This window comes from Triturus cristatus, chromosome 6 (assembly GCF_964204655.1).
Source record: "Triturus cristatus chromosome 6, aTriCri1.1, whole genome shotgun sequence".
NCBI lineage: Eukaryota > Metazoa > Chordata > Amphibia > Caudata > Salamandridae > Triturus > Triturus cristatus.
In genome coordinates this window covers 1,290,443,660-1,290,460,557 of record NC_140589.1, presented here as the reverse complement: position 1 = coordinate 1,290,460,557, position 16,898 = coordinate 1,290,443,660, and positions in this window count along the sequence as shown.

Below are 16,898 nucleotides of genomic sequence, written 5' to 3'. Positions count from 1 at the left end.
GCGGGCTAGGACACCAGCGGGTTCAGCATCCTGGAAAATGTGTATACGTGGAAAGGTAAAACAACTACATAACCAATATCATAATCATCATTCCATGTGCTAGTCAAAGTGGGTGGCAACCGTGTGTCCAGCAAAATGGCAGAATTATTAAAACCCCCCCAGATGGAAATGTTATAAAATGCAGGGAACAGCGTGCATTGACGCTCGTGAGAGTAAGATGCCTCACAATTTATTACATACTGTAGCAGGTCCTCGTAAAGATCATAATACTTGCAAATCTAAACAAGGGGATGTAGGCAACCTGATTAAAAATAAGAGAACGTGCGCACCTAAAATTGCAGGAGTGCGTGTCAGTATTAATGTCTAAATGAAGGTAGAAACGAAGGTAGAAACACCGCCTAGTGACTTGCGGGTCAATGCCCCAGGGAAGGACCCACCACTGGGTCTCCTAGCATTGTTGTAAGTGAATACAGACTCAAAGGTGGACTACAATCAAAGGGCAACCTACTTACCCAAGAAGGCGGTGTCGAAGTACTTAAGACCTACCCATCCCCATCGGAACCGGGTGATGTCCCGGGTGCGTGTTTCTCTACAAAATATACAGCCCCCAGTGAGTGCGGCATCCCGGAAGTGACGTCACATGCGTCACTCGCGTCTGGAGCGGTAACATCTAGAACGCTAACCTATCTGATAGAAGAAAGGGTACTAGAAATAGATATCCAAGTCAGCGGCCATATCGAAATGTGGCTAATGAAGCCGTCAGTCTATTAATGAGTCCCCTCGAGTTGCTGAAAGAATCCCCAGCTTGTTCTGATCAGTGGGATTTCCGTGGTGTTACATCCACATTACATCATATGTCATGCACTAAAAGAGGGTGTTCCTGAAGTACAAGCAATAATGAGGGAAAAAGGGGTTCCCATTTGATGGCATATAGTAGGGAATGGTGAGCATGAATATCCACAAATTAGAGCAATGTTCGCGGAATCAGAATGCATAAAACCGTTGTCAATGCAATGTACAAGTAATCAACTGCATAACGACGATTCTAATGCAAGAGCTAAAAAAAGGTTAAGACAGGAGAGGCCATTCGCATCACTGATAACCTTCCAGTAAAATATGGGCCAGAAGACGCCATTTGCGTCTCTGGTAACCTGTAGGTAGAATCCCACGGGGGTAACCCGTGCTTAATATCATTAACAAAGGGGGGGATTAAGGCCTTTTGGAGAGGTCCAGCATACAGTGCCCAAGCTACAATTCACAAAAAGGAGTATGCTGTTCCTCAAGGGTTAGATTGGTAACAAAAAGAGAGATATATAAGAGAATGCATACCGAGAGGACATGCATTCTCTTGCATTAGAATCGTCGTTATGCAGTTGATTACTTGTACATTGCATTGACAACGGTTTCTGATTCCGCGAACATTGCTCTAATTTGTGGATATTCATGCTCACCATTCCCTACTATATGCCATCAAATGGGAACCCCTTTTTCCCTCATTATTGCTTGTACTTCAGGAACACCCTCTTTTAGTACATGACATATGATGCAATGTGGATGTAACACTACGGAAATCCCACTGATCAGAACAAGCTGGGGATTCTTTCAGCAACTCGAGGGGACTCATTAATAGACTGACGGCTTCATTATCCACATTTCGATATGGCCGCTGACTTGGATATCTATTTCTAGTACCCTTTCTTCTATCAGATAGGTTAGCGTTCTAGATGTTACCGCTCCAGACGCGAGTGACGCATGTGACGTCACTTCCGGGATGCCGCACTCACTGGGGGCTGTATATTTTGTAGAGAAACACGCACCCGGACATCACCCGGTTCCGACGGGGATGGGTAGGTCTTAAGTACTTCGACACCGCCTTCTTGGGTAAGTAGGTTGCCCTTTGATTGTAGTCCACCTTTGAGTCTGTATTCACTTACGACAATGCTAGGAGACCCAATGGTGGGTCCTTCCCTGGGGCATTGACCCGCAAGTCACTAGGCGGTGTTTCTACCTTCGTTTCTACCTTCATTTAGACATTAATACTGACACGCGCTCCTGCAATTTTAGGTGCGCACGTTCTCTTATTTTTAATCAGGTTGCCTACATCCCCTTGTTTAGATTTGCAAGTATTATGATCTTTACGAGGACCTGCTACAGTATGTAATAAATTGTGAGGCATCTTACTCTCACCGAGCGTCAATGCACGCTGTTCCCTGCATTTTATAACATTTCCATCTGGGGGGGTTTTAATAATTCTGCCATTTTGCTGGACACACGTTTGCCACCCACTTTGACTAGCACATGGAATGATGATTATGATTTTGGTTATGTGGTTGTTTTACCTTTCCACGTATACACATTTTCCAGGATGCTGAACCCGCTGGTGTCCTAGCCCGCCGGATACTGTTGAGGCACGGCTTTTAGATTAAGTTGGTGAGTCCATGTTCCTTGAATAGAGCAATGTTTTTAACATTAACTTTTCTCTCAAGTTGCTTATTTGGCGACTAGGTCACTGAATATATATATGTATATATATTTTTTTACAAATAAAAATAATGTCAAGGGGAACTATTCCCTTTGAAATAAAGGGTTTACTTTCGTTTAAGCAACTATCATTAATAGAGAGATATTGAATGCCAGTATACCCCGCAGTTTATGTATATGCTGTAACCCTTTCTCTTTCAGAACACACTTAAGGGTATTCAACCGGCAGCAATACATTAAGTGGTAGGTAGTTTTTTCACATATACCACGGTGTGTAGGTAGTCTCACATTATACGATTGGTCCTGATGAATTGCCATAGACCCGGTAGGGCTGTCAAGGCAAGAAACATGTTGACCCATTGGAGTAGAGTGTCACTTTGTTCTGATTCATTATGTCAGACAAAACCGCCTCTCCTTTTTCTTTTAATCAGGTAGGAACCAGAGTTAAATAAAATTATAATGGTTACCTAACCTGTTTTAACTTTCACCCTTCACACACACCTACACTTTCTAGGCCCCTCACTCACACCTCACCAATTGGCAAGGAACAAAAGATCTCCGCCAAAGAGCCCCTCATTGGGAGCCCATTGGGGATTGCAGCGCCAACCCAACGAGGAGCAGGCCCAATGATGAAGCATGACATCTAGCTGGCTGGGTGTGTGAGGGCCCTAGTTCCGAAATAGGGAATTCCCCTTAGGACCCACCTTACTGGTTGGAGGTGATGGGTATAACTGTCCTCTCGGTATGCATGCTTAACAGATCACCATACTGACAAGATTTCCCGCTAGCAACTCCACCTGCTCAGAAGATAACATCCTACATCCTCAACTTGGATCTCATATCACCTGAATAGGCACTTGATGATGTATATGCAATCCTGGTAGGCCTACTCAAATCAACACCAGAACAACTATCATCCATCCTACACACAGCCGTTCACAGTTTTAGAGTAGCCAGAAAATCAAATCAGACCCCCCAGCTCGCCATAGAAGAAAAGTGATTTGAAGGTAACTTGCATAATGCATATAACCATACAAAATGGCCAACCATCAGGCCTAAATGACAAACTTCAATTCACATGTAGGAACACCAGAAACAGACATTACCTAACCTTTGAAAACCCAGAAGTCAGCTTGGTAAAAACATCTAAACAAACTTTCCCCAGTTTAGCTACTAGGTTATGGAACTTTATCCTTTATCAAATTAGACAGCATACCTATCTCCTAGGCCCCTGAAAGAAATTTAAGACTCTTCTTGGCAGAATATATCTAAGGTATTAATTTATTCTGAAATTATTCCGGTATCAACAGCTGTATGTAAAATGCTCCACTGCCTTTGTGGCTAAGTCAGAAATACTGTGCATAAATAAAGGAGCATATTAGAAGAAATCTCTTGAAAAATATAGCAAAGAAGAACTTTGTGCATTAGGCCTGAGATAGCATGCTATATGCAAATACTTGCACAGCTTTTCCAATCCTACTTGATGCTGTTGACCCTATTGTTGTTTCATGTCAGTTGATGGCCAAATTATTTGCTCAGACCACTTGTGTGGTGAATTTTTTTTTTTTTAGAGGGATGCAAGGTTAAGTAATTTCTAGACTTATGATCACTTCCTTAATGCTTCTGGTGATATTGCTGTTCCATCTCCCTTGTTGCGTGCCCATTTATACTGAAATTATCATATACTGATAGCATTAGCTCCTAGAAGGGACAGGCCAGTTTCAGTCCCCTGCTTCTTTCTGAGCCTCCCAAACCCAATGCAGGAGTTTTCTCCATCCGCATATAATTAAAAGGAGATTAGGGTTGATGAGCAATTGGCGGGTAACATTGTTGATGCTGTCAAAAGTCATTAGCTGACAATCTCTATTTAATGATCAATTTTATTCCCTTACATCTTCAAGTCAGTAAAGCTATGTAAGCAAAAACTGAATATTCAACGTAGGCAATAGAACAAATAATACAAATACAGAGGGAGCTTAGATATATTTGTTTAATGAAATTGAAGATATTAGGATTATATTTTCACAAGTTTTGGCGAGAACCTGCTTTTTCTTTTGTAAACTTCCAACAATGAGTAGAGCTAGATAGCTCCGGCCCATTCATAGCTCTTTTGAGGAGTCCACTTCTTTTCCTCAGGGTTTCAAACAATCGAGGTGCTATCATAAACTGGTTTCCACTCACAAAATCTGATAAGAGGTGTCTAGTATTTGTACCATGGATTCTTACAGGTTTTGTCCAGTGAATATGTTCTAACAAAGTTAAGGCTTGTTTACTTACTAAAAATAATTTGATGAAAAGACAATTTGTTACAGAGAACCTCAATTTGATGGGCTTTCATTTCTTTTATAACTTTCCCATCCTTCGTATCAGAGGACGACTAGGTGGATACTTAGGGCTTTATTGAGAAATTTGGCGGTGGAATACTCCATTTAACCCTTTCGGTGCTTCTGTTGGCCAACGGCCGTTGTGAGCACTACCTCCATAGTGCTGTGCACATCCGTTGGATGACGCGGACCCGCCCACTTGATCAAAGCGCCGCAACGCGGCGGAATTTTCGCCGCGGTTTAGCAGTTAAACGGTATGGATAGCCTGTTTGCCGTATTCAAAGCACCAAACTCTAAATAAGGCCTTATTTACTGTGTAGCATAGGACGTTAGATGTGAGATCATGGTAATCTCAATTGAAACTCCCTTTTAACAGATTATTCAAAGCAGAAGCTTACTTTTTGATATTGACTTGTTTAACTTTTTTTTTTCAGATTTATATAGCGCGAACTCGACCCGAAGGTATTGGAGCGCTATACATGAGCACCACTTACGATACACAAGGACACATTCATTTTTGGTAGGCACAGGGAGATTAAGTGATTTGCCCAGATTCACAGGATGTTGAGTTTACGCCGAGGCTTAAACCTGGTTCCACAGTTCCAAAGTTGACTGCTCTAGCCGTAAGGCTACATCCTGTCCCCAACTTGTTACATGTTAACATATATTGTCCTCTAGGTAGCTCAGGAAAGAAGTAGAGACTTTCTGTTTTATCATGGAATTGACAGAAATAAGAATGTCCTACTGCAATTACTATTTTACTAGTTCAAAGTATTTTAACCTGAAGTTTTTGGCACCAGAATTAGCAACTGAAGGACCTGAGATGTTGCTTTTTGGCACTTCCAGGCAGACTCAATGCCATGCTGATATCTTGAGCTACAAATGGAGCATAAGCCAAAAGAAGAAACATGAGGAGTTCTCTTAATCACAGCAGGACTTGCAGTGCAGGAGTGCTGTGTTTAAAAATTCAGTCACTACTAACTGTGGATGAGGATCCAGCCTCTCTGAGGTCATAGACGTACAGGACTCCCAAAAGAAAGAGAATATCAGCCCACAGATACTTAACACATGGGCGTTAATTCAGTCACAACCAAAGTCCTTTGACCTTAATGACATATCAAATCGAAACATTATATGACCTTTGACCCTAAATGTTTGCAGTAGATCATGTCATGGGAACTTAACCCTGATGTTATCACAATAAGTGACATCGCTGAAGTTCCATTTTAACCGCATCATTAATATGTCAGCGCCCTACATGCCTTTTTTTGAATTCCACCTATATTAGGGTGCTGACATGATATTTGAAATGTGTGGGGTGTAATACTAGCCCTGAATTATAGCAAGTGAGTAAAGGAAGTGAGAAAACCCCTTCTAAGAGGGTTCAAGGGTCCTGCCCCAGAGGAAAAAAAAGAAATGTGGTCAAATATTGCATCCTCAAGCACAACTTTCACATACATTTGTTAAAATACCATAGACTGTAAAGGGGCACTCCCTAAATATTTAAGTCTTTTCATGATGTGCCAAGCCAATGAAAGCATATACTGCCCAGGAGTTGACCCCATTTTTTCAAAATATGCTATGGGTCCCTCATAAGTCATAAATGACCTCCATTATTCCAGGGCCAACATGTTGTCATGGGTCTCCTTTTAGGTCCGAATTCCATCCAATATACCCAGGCCAGAATTTTACCATAATGTCACCCATATACCAAAAACGACCTCAGTATGTCAGGGTCAACATTTTGTCATGTGTGCTCCCCTCTCATATGCCATGGGTGTCATCCCTCAGGACAATAAATCCTCCGATGTGCCAGCTGCAGTATTTTCCACTGGATCCCAGAATGCAAAAATGTCCTCCAGTATGCCAGTAGCAGTATTTTATCATTATGTAAAAAATGCCCTCCAATATGCCAGTACCATTATTTTTTATCATTCCAGAATTACCTCCAGTTTGCCAGTATTTTGTCGCGGGTGCCTGTCATGGTAGGGAACACAAATGCCAGTATTTTGCCACTGGTGCATCCAGAAGCCAATAATTACCTTCACTATGCCAGGGCAAACAGCTTACTCACAAGTATAATGCCACATTCTTCCTCATGCTCACTTAAATTCACTATCTGACACTCATTCTCACTCACTCGCAGGCATTCATTTTCACTAACTTTTACTGACTCATTCATTGTCACTCAACAATGGATCTCTAATCAATGCACCTAAGGACGAGCTGCCCCTGTGTTCCTGGCTCTGATTTTGACAACTCTGAGGCCAGGGGTCGCAAAGGCAGTGACAAGGCTTACAAGGGGCAAACCAGGAGTTGCACCCATGGCCTTTGAGCATCCAATGTAATACTAGTTAAGTGTCAGGATCTCTGCTACTGGCTGACCCCACTTCAGCCCTGTTGTCATGAAAAGTACCTGGTTGTTCTGGAGTTTACTTTAGCATTTTAAATACCACCACCATAAAATACAAAACATGGCACTGAAAAGTAAAGCAAAAGTGTCTACCTGTGTCGCAGTTTTCATTTATAAAGTAAAAGACCTTTAAGAGGTATAGTAAAGGGAATGTCTCTACCACATTGGGGTAATAACTCAAAATCTATCATTTTGTGCAGCTTATTTAAAGTAAGCATCATTTGTGTGTCGCATTTAAACATGCTTTTTCTTTATAAAGTACATCCTGTATTTTCATTATAGTTTTTTAAACTAATTTCATCAGTTTTTTAGACACGCACTGAGATACCGATTCAGATTTATTACTTTTTTGGAGTAACCAAAGTTGCTGTGTTATGCTGCGCAAAGAACAGAAAGCAGTGCACCGCCATAAAAATTAATAAAATGGGCTGGCCTGCTGCTACTCTCCTACCCTGGGCTGATGCACAAACAGGCTGTCTAGCACATGCACAATCTGCACCAGGATGCAAAAGTTTGTGCATTATGTCTATCATAGATTTTGCAGTAAAAACCTAACATTCTAGTACAACATCTTATGCTTACACATATTGTAAAAAAAAATATGTATTGAATGTGTGCAGTGCAGTGCCCCACATATTCAATGTGTAGAATGCTTGGAGAAATAAAACATTTCTCCAAGTTAGCGCGTGCTTCAAGGAGGATTTTGTTTAATGTAAAGTCTGGCCCGACTAGCTTAGTAGACAGGCTTTGCGTCAAAAACTATGGGTGCTTACATTGTAACACTCATGTGCCACCCAAGTAATGCCTCCTTGTAGCTAAGTGGCACAAAGCAGCTCAAAGCAGCTCAAAGCAGCTCAAAGCACCATTGGCTCTGAAAAAAGGCCAGCATTCCAGTGTCAAATCAGTTTAGTGCTGGAAAGTAAATACCCTAACATTAGTTTCCAGCTCAACAGCCAACAATGCTGCACTGCGTTGGGTGATACGGAGGGAGCAAGAGAGTGCCACATCTACAGAGGTATGGCTCTCTCCTCCCCTCTCCCGAACGCTGGTACAGATTTTAGCTGTTGTGCGTCAGGCACACACCTTAGTGCTAGGGTGCATGCCTGAGTCTACCATAGATTTTGTACTGGAAGGGTGCCCTTCCAGTATAAAATACTATGCTTAGACACACTTTAAAACGTTTCCTACTTGGTATGTGTTCTGCACAGTGCCGGAAGCAAGCAAAATCAGAAAAGAAAGGAGAAACAAAAACATTTCTGCTTTTAAGACCTCCTTTCAAATGGCGTTAACTTTTGCTGCAACATCTTGTCTCCTATTCTTTGTAGATAGGTTTTTGTGTCAAAAGGCACAGGTGGTTGCAGAAGAACGCCCTTGTACCACCCATGTAACTCCCCTTTGGTGCTAGGTAATGCAAAGAGTTACTTTTAGGGTACTCTCCAGCACAAAACAATTTTTGCACTGGAAAGTTAATTTGGAAAAAACATTTTGTGCTGGTTAGCATTACTTTTGTGAAGCTAACTTAGCCAAACTTGTTTGTGAATCTACCCCTAAGCGCCACCACAAACCTTTAAAAAGTTTGCCTGAAAGATGGAAAATCTGATGTTGATTTCCTAGTACCTTTGGCACTGAATACTATACACGACCAGCGTTTTTATAGTAGAGCCATTTGAAGGAGTTTCCTGTATGATTTTAAAGAGAAGTCACATTTGAAAGTAAACAGTTTTAATATGTTTCACATGAGGCCTTGTGCCCCTTGTTGGGTAGTGAAAAAACTCGGAGGAACGCGTCAGCCAGGATGCGTGAATAGCACATCTTCCCTCACACTCTAAGGAGCATCAGAAGACTCCTTAAGAGTTTTAGATACTACTTACACCTATGCCAAAGTCACTATCAGAGCCAATGTACTTGGTGACGAAGATGGGTAAGTGACTCACCTTACCTTCAAGGAGTGACCCAATCTATAGTCGCTCTCATTCGGGTCCTGAAGAAAGTCCTCAGACCCATAGGGGCAACAAAGGGCTGAAACACGTCGACCACTCACGATTGAAAAATTAGGTGCAGTGGATCACTACACATTTAAGTCATTGCTTTTATATTATGTCAGTGACGGAGTAAGAGAGAGGGTATGAGATGAAAAAGAGAGAGAATTTGAGAGGGTCAATGAAAACCAGGAAACATGATTCATTTGAATAACAGCAGCTGGGCGGTTGTTAAACACTCTAAAAAGGATAGGGGTAGTTTAAAATAGTACATGTGTCTGAAGTAATGGGGCTTAATATACCAATAAAAATATAGAAAAGACCCGCTTGACAATTCTCTTAATGCCTTGAGTTCATTAGGGGTTAACACTGCTCCCCAAGAAGAGAGTAGGAGACAGGTATAAGAGAAGCAATGGTGTGGGAAATCTCAGAGGGAGAAGGATGCATTTTAAAGACAGAGGGAGAAGTAATGAGATGAACAGGATAGAAAGAATAGCTGGGTGGTCAGGGAATCGACAAATGGACATTGATTATTCTTTGCCACTGATCACAGTTGTGACTCCTAGATTGCCCTTTGCAACTCCTGGCACGGCGTTTGCTATCCCCTTGCCTCTGAAGTGGTAACTTCAGTGTTGGTCACCCTTTTGGGCATCAGGGCTCCTCCCTTCTTGTTTTCTGCCCATTTTTATTGGTACATCAATAATGATTAATAGTTTATTATTCACTATCAGAGTGATAAAAATGGAGCACAGGAGCTGTAACAGGACATTCGCTGACATCTATGGTAAGTTAAATAAAGATTTGTTTAAATTGATGTTGTGTACATTGGGGCAGGTGAGCATGTGTTTGTGCGAGAGAGAAAGCCTATGTGAGTATGAGAGTGCTTGTCTCTATGTATGAGCATGTTTGTGCTAGTGAAAAGGAGTGAGTGAGAATGATAGAGAATGAGTGTAAAGCATGTGAGATAGAGTGTGAATAAGAATGAATGTCAGTGAGAATGCATGAGAGTCTGTGGCAGTGAATGAACATAACTATAAGTAAGAACAATTGCGTTTGAATGATGGAGAATAAATGAAAATGAGTGACTAAAAAGTGAGTACAACTGCTTGTGACAGAGAATGTATTAGTTATTGAGAGAGTGATAGTGAGTGATGTTAGTGGAAGAGGGAGTGGAAGAGTGTGAGTGAGAAGTTATGAGTGAGCCCAATTGAGAGTGAGTTTGAATGAGTGAGTAAAAGTACGAGTGAGTGAGGATGAGTGAATGCAAGTGATTGAGAAGGAATGAGTTTGAGTGAGAATGAGTTTGAGGGAGTGAATGTATGTATGCAAGCTTGAGAGAGAATGTGGTGTTATGCTTGCAAGTCTGCAGTTGACTGTTGCATGCAGAAGGTAGTTCTTGGCATATAGAGGCAACCACTGCAAAAGGCTAATTCTGGTATACTAATTACAATTCTTCGCATTACAGGCACCTGTGACAAAATACCAGCATTGCCATTCTAAAGGTAATACTCAGCATTTGGCGACACCCATGGAAAACCTCTGACACGGGCATACTGGAGCGAATTCATTGGCATAGGGTACACCCACTGCACAATGCTAGGACTGGCACATTGGCAGAAATTCTTGGCACAAGGGAGCACAAATTTGGCTTATAGGGGAGAAGGCAGCCAAAATGCAGGCTATGACATACTAGAGGTAATGTTTAGCATAGGAGTCAACAACACAAAAGGGACCCTGGGTCTACAGAATGTGGAAAAGTGCTATGAGGATGTCCCTTTTAAAGTATGGTATCTCCCAGCCACCCGAAGGAGGCATGCATCATCATTGGGTAACCCCCCTCACATTGTAAACCTAGTCACAATGTCAGCCCCTGTTTGAGAGGGAGGAGCTCAGTGATGTTTTTCTTTTGTAAAGAGAGGTATACTAAACCTTTATGTGAACAAGGTGTGGTGACGAAAGACAAAGGAAACTATGAATGTGAGATGAAACTAACTACAGGGTGCACAATGAGTTTTATTGAGGCGCCCCTGTGCCAGGATTTAAAACAGGATATGAAAGGAGGGATTCAACTTATCATAGAGTGAGAAGATTGGTCGACATGTATCAGCGTTATACCCTCAACAGAGGTGTGGCGGCATTCTTCAGGACCCTGTACGTGTGAAAAAGTGTGTCTCACATAAAAAATAGGGTGTAGAGTATGCAAATAATAATAGTGGTATACAAAACAGTGGTTGGAGTGGCCTGGCCAATCAATCAGAATGCCACTGGTGTTTACCTGAAAGAAATATTATATTTCAAAAGGGACATACTCGATGCTTTATACATTAATTCATAGCACTCGTTCAATGAATGATTGGCTCACAAATGACTCTTAGGCAGTCATTCTTAACTAATCACATCGTTAGTCACATCACACTTTGCGTCCATTCAAAGAGGCTTACGAGCTTGACTTAACCGCAGAAGTGAGGTAACAAACCTCAGCTTAACCATGGCACAAACTCAAAGAGGTATTTATGATATATGGGAAACACTAATGGCGCTGTCATATTGTATATCATTTTTGGCATAAGGGGGCATTTGTGATGAAATGCACATTTGTATACAAATTGTTGCTATGTTTCATTATTGTGAATGCATAAAAAAGTATGTTTTTGAATGAAACCTTAAAATAACTTAGGCTTCCAGTATAGCTTTTTGGCAGTATATATTCTTGAGATGAACACATAACAACCACATAATATTTTATTTTAATACAAAGAGAAGGTAGTAATGTTCCCCTGGCATAGTATATCCACACCCTAATATAGGTGGTATCTAAAATAGACATTTCTATTGGTACATCAGTCATGCAGGTATTATTGAACTTCTAAGTGATGTTCATTGTTGTAATCTAATCAAGATCATGTGACATCGCTTCATGGGAAGATTTTCTGTCAAAGGTAATGATGATGTCACTTCTGTGATGTCATTTAAGTCAAAGGGTGTGTGATGTCACTACAACTACCCTCGATATCTTAGTGAATCAATGTCCATGCCCCCTGGTCACTGTTTGAACTGTCGAATACAGTAACATCGAGGGTTTCAGTGGGTCCTCAGGACTCTGGTCCCCGGTGCCACTGCACTTGCTGCACCAATGAATGCTTACCCACTAAGAGATTGTTATTGATGAGAGCAAAAATTAGCGCATGTTGCCATTTTGAACTGTTTTCATAGAGTAGAAATATTTTATCAGTATTGAAGGACTTCTGTTCTAAACAGTTAAATATGCGATGAGACCCAGCCAAAGCCAGGTGGTGTGCAAACTGTTAAAGGATATAATTAAATAATTGTATTATAGCACCTGAGAGCTCGCTCCGAACTAATTGGAAGTGTGAGATTCCAGAGTTTTTCTTAGAAATTAAGCAGATGGTAGGAAATGAAATACTGTCAGTTAGAACTTTTCAGTGCAGTGAACTCTGACCTCCACTGATTGATCGTGTCCTACCTGCTGTTCGGGGAATGGTATGTGCCATTGGTCTCTTCAAGAGACAGCCTATGCATGTTGTCTACAATATTGTCTCTCTTGACATCCGCTTCTTCGGCTTTGTAACACTTAAAATAAAAAAAAATCAGGAACATGTCTACGCGGAAGGCAATTTTGTTTCACTTGGTTGATATTCCTCCTGCACCTGGTGTATGTATGGATATGAGGAGGAACTGGAGTGGCTGGTTTTGTGTGATATTCGGAGCAGCTTGGTATGAGTAATATTTTGGGCATGCCTTTTATTTAAGATTAAATCAGCAGTTCTTTTCTTTTTCTATCTTTAGCATTCTTAATATGATACAGTGAAAGTTTGCCCTTGTTTGTTTCTCAACCATATTAAAGAATGCTTTACTTCTTGTTACTGTGTGCCAGCGGTATGTTCCTTTTACAAAATATTAGAAAGAAAGCGCTGGCCATAAGCATCGGAACTGAAGCAGAAAAACTCAAGACTCCTTGGGCAGAAAGGGAACATCAGGGGGGAAGTGATTTGCAGCGTTAGACTTTGATGTCGTGTCTAAACAAAGCCCTAATTAGGAAAAATACAGCACTGGTGTGATGTCTCGGTGAAATACATCTAAAAAAAAGCTCATTAAACAAATGTTAAAGAAAACATTGTGTCAAAAAAAGAGAACGGCGGAGTATTTGTCTTCCTTTTTTCAAATAAATGAATTTTATTATTTATGTTACAGAAATAGAAAGACGACGCAAACCTGTATTGAGATGAAGCTGACGTCAACATTCAATTGTCCCACGTCTGGGAATAGCACACTGAGCCTTCATTCCACCGCTGATCTAATCCAGATTCGGGTGCAAATGGAAGTCTGTGCTTAGTGTTAAATGGTGCAGTAATTGTGCACCCTGTGGGCAGGAAAAAAGCCTGCTTCAAATGATGCGAGCAAAAGCGTACACTGATTAGTGCACTTTGGAATTGGGGAAACTCACACTGTTACTGTTTTATTCAAATTTAGAGGCACAATCTTCAGCAAGGTGCTGCAATTGCACACCCCTAGATACAACTGCAGTATTGGTATTTGTCAAGAATGGAATTACAACCGAGGATTATGTGGCTCAAGGAATGAGGCCATAAGGAACAATGGGGCATATTATCAAGCCATTTGTCACCGTGTTAGTGGCACGAACATGTTTTTTTTAATCGCTGTATTATCAAGCTGTCGCTAACAAGCGTTAGCAACAGCTTTCTGGCTATCGCGGCCGTTTTTTTTTATCGTCTTGTATGCCAGCGATAGTTTGCGCTAATGACATGCAAAGTAGGTGCTCCTTCTCCAATGTCGCTAACATCACATCGCACTATTAACAATGATGGCCCGGACCCGCAAAGCGATAAAAAAAGTCACGCTAAGGTCCTTTAGCTGCAGGATCTTAAGACCAGAAAATAGCTGGTCTAAAAATGGTGATAAAGTGAGCTATATAAGGGAGAGTAGCTCAGAGCCCCCTCTGAAGACCCACTGACACCATGGAGGTACTAATCATTCAGCTTGGAGTCCCACGAAGGCAACAACCAACACCACCACTGCCACCTCCCCCAGGACCACCACCGAGGCAGCGCCAAAAAAAACAGCGGGCCCTGCGCAGACGTCTCAGCCTCGCAGACCTATCGCCAGAGGATGCCATTGCCCACTACAGGCTCAAAAGGACATCCATCCAACACAACGGCACAGCGGCGAACCAACATTCCTCCGCAGACAAAGCTGCTGGCTGTGCTGCACATGTTGGCTTCTGGGACCTTTCAACCAACAACAGCCAGAGTCAGCGGAGTTTCACAGGCAGCCTTTTCAATCTCCCTCCCGACTGTCTCGGATGGCATACTCAGCCTGATACGCTGAGCACCTTCACTTCCCCAACACTGTGCAGGAACAGATTGAGACCAAGCAAGGCTTTCACGCCATTGCCGGATTCCCGCAGGTGTTGGGGGCAATTGACTGCACACATGTCCTACTTGAGCCTCCTGTGGACAGTGCACACATATACAGAAAACACACCCATTCTAGGCAATAGTGGACCACTGGGGACTGTTCACCAATGGCATAGCCAAGTTTCAGGGTGTGTGCATGATTCCTACATATTCCGACAGCCCATCATAAACCAGTGCTTCCAGGATGGCACATACGGAAATGCAGTTCTTGTTGGTAAGTACTAAATTAACACACCACATGCCTCAACTCCACATACATTTAACACACAATTGTTAGAATGTGCATGTTACAATCTCACATACAACATGGCAATCAACATGCCCACATATCAGACCCAACAACACAAGGAACTGTGTGAACTGTGGCTAGCTATGTAGATAAACCATCCCCTAAGGCTTAGCCCCTCCGCCACTCATTTGCAAATATGGGGAGAGGTGGGAGCCAAGTATGTGCGATGGAGGGACTCGATCCATAAGGAAAGTATGTACACAAGGCCCAGTGTGTAGGTGTTGTGCTGGACAGTTAGGAGTAAGCTGAGTGCAGACCTGCCCATGTGGGCATATAGTGTGTTTCCGTAGTCCAGCCTGATGGCAATGACTGTGTGGGTGACTGTCTTACTTGACAATGGGGGGATCCATTGGACGGTTGCATGGAGGATGCAGAGGCAGTTGAAGCAGCTGCAGGCCACTGCGTAGACCTGTTGGTTCATGGAGAGGGAGGAGTCAAATACGGCGCCTAGGTACCTAGAGCTGGGGGGGCAGCTGAAGCTGTTGTCCCACCAGGTGATGCCACATGCTGATGGTTTCATTATGAGGATGAGGACTCATGTCTCCTCTGCGTATGGCACCCCCCAGCTGTTGATCATCCATCTAGCAACTGACAGCAATCCTTCCTGGAAGCCCAGTTTGGTGTGTGGACGTATTGTTGATGGAGAATATGAGCTTTGTGTCCTTGTAGGTGGTGATGTTTAATGGTATCCTCAATCTTGCACAAAATCTTCTCCATGTGTCAGCAGATGCATCTGCCATCTTTGAGGTTGTTGGTGACCAAGGTGGTATTTATTGCACGCTGTATGTTGCAGTTGCATAGTGGGGCAAGTGTGTATGTGCAGTTGGAGATACATGTCTGTAAAATGCGATCTAGCACCATTGGTGACAACTGCAGCGTTGTGGGTGTTGCTGTTGATGGTGGTGTGTAGCATCTCCTCGTTGACTGAGCTCCACTAACTTTGTGTGGGTTTGCATGTGGTCTAAGGTGGCTTGGGGTTGACCGACAAGGCAGTGTATGCGTTTGTGGTCTCTACATGTGTGTTTAGTGGGGTTGATGAACTGGATGAAGTTTACACATGCAAAGAAGTTGTCAAAGGTGTGCCCTGCCTTGTGGCTCAGTGTGGGGAAGATTTGGGACAGTCTGATGTCAGCAAACATTTCCCAGATTGTAATGGATTTTGAGTAGCTGCTCAGGCATGAGTACCTAGTCCAGGGAGTGAACGGTGTGGCATCTGATGATGTTGATGGTGTGTTTGAGGTGTTCCTGCCCTCTCTGGGCCCTGCAGGCGAGGGGGCTGCTGAATGTTGCTTTGTGCAAAAGAAACAATTGATGGACGGAATGCTGGACAATGCAAACATTTAACCCCAGTCACAAAGATCTGGGTTTAATCCATCATTCTTTTGCTCACCACACAATCCCAGTTTGGACCCAGCCATATGCAAATCAGTCTTGACCCTGTTCCTTGTGGGAACAGGCCAGCCCGAACTGCCAAGCCAGGTCCTCCCTGGACGGGAAACAAGCATCCTGGGACCGCTTTCAGGGCATCACCCTTCTTCAGCCAGGCTAGCTTGAATCCAGTGATGTAGTGAGCACGGGACCCACATCTGGGCATACCCTTCCCACTTAGGGCGACATATGCAAAAGAAACAATTGATGGACGGAATGCTGGACAATGCAAACATTCACCCCCCGTCACAAAGATCTGGGTTTAATCCATCATTCATTTCCTCACCACACGACCCCAGTTTGGACCCAGCCATATGCAAATCAGTCTTGACCCTGTTCCTTATGGGGACAGTCCAGCTCGAACTGCCATGCCAGGTCCTCCCTGGACTGGAAACAAGCATCCTGGAACCGGTTTCAGGGCGTCGCTCTTTTTCAACCAGGCTAGCTTGAATCCAGTGGAGTAGTGAGCACGGGACCCACGTCTGGGCATACCCTTCCCACTTAGGGTGACATATGCAAAAGAAACAA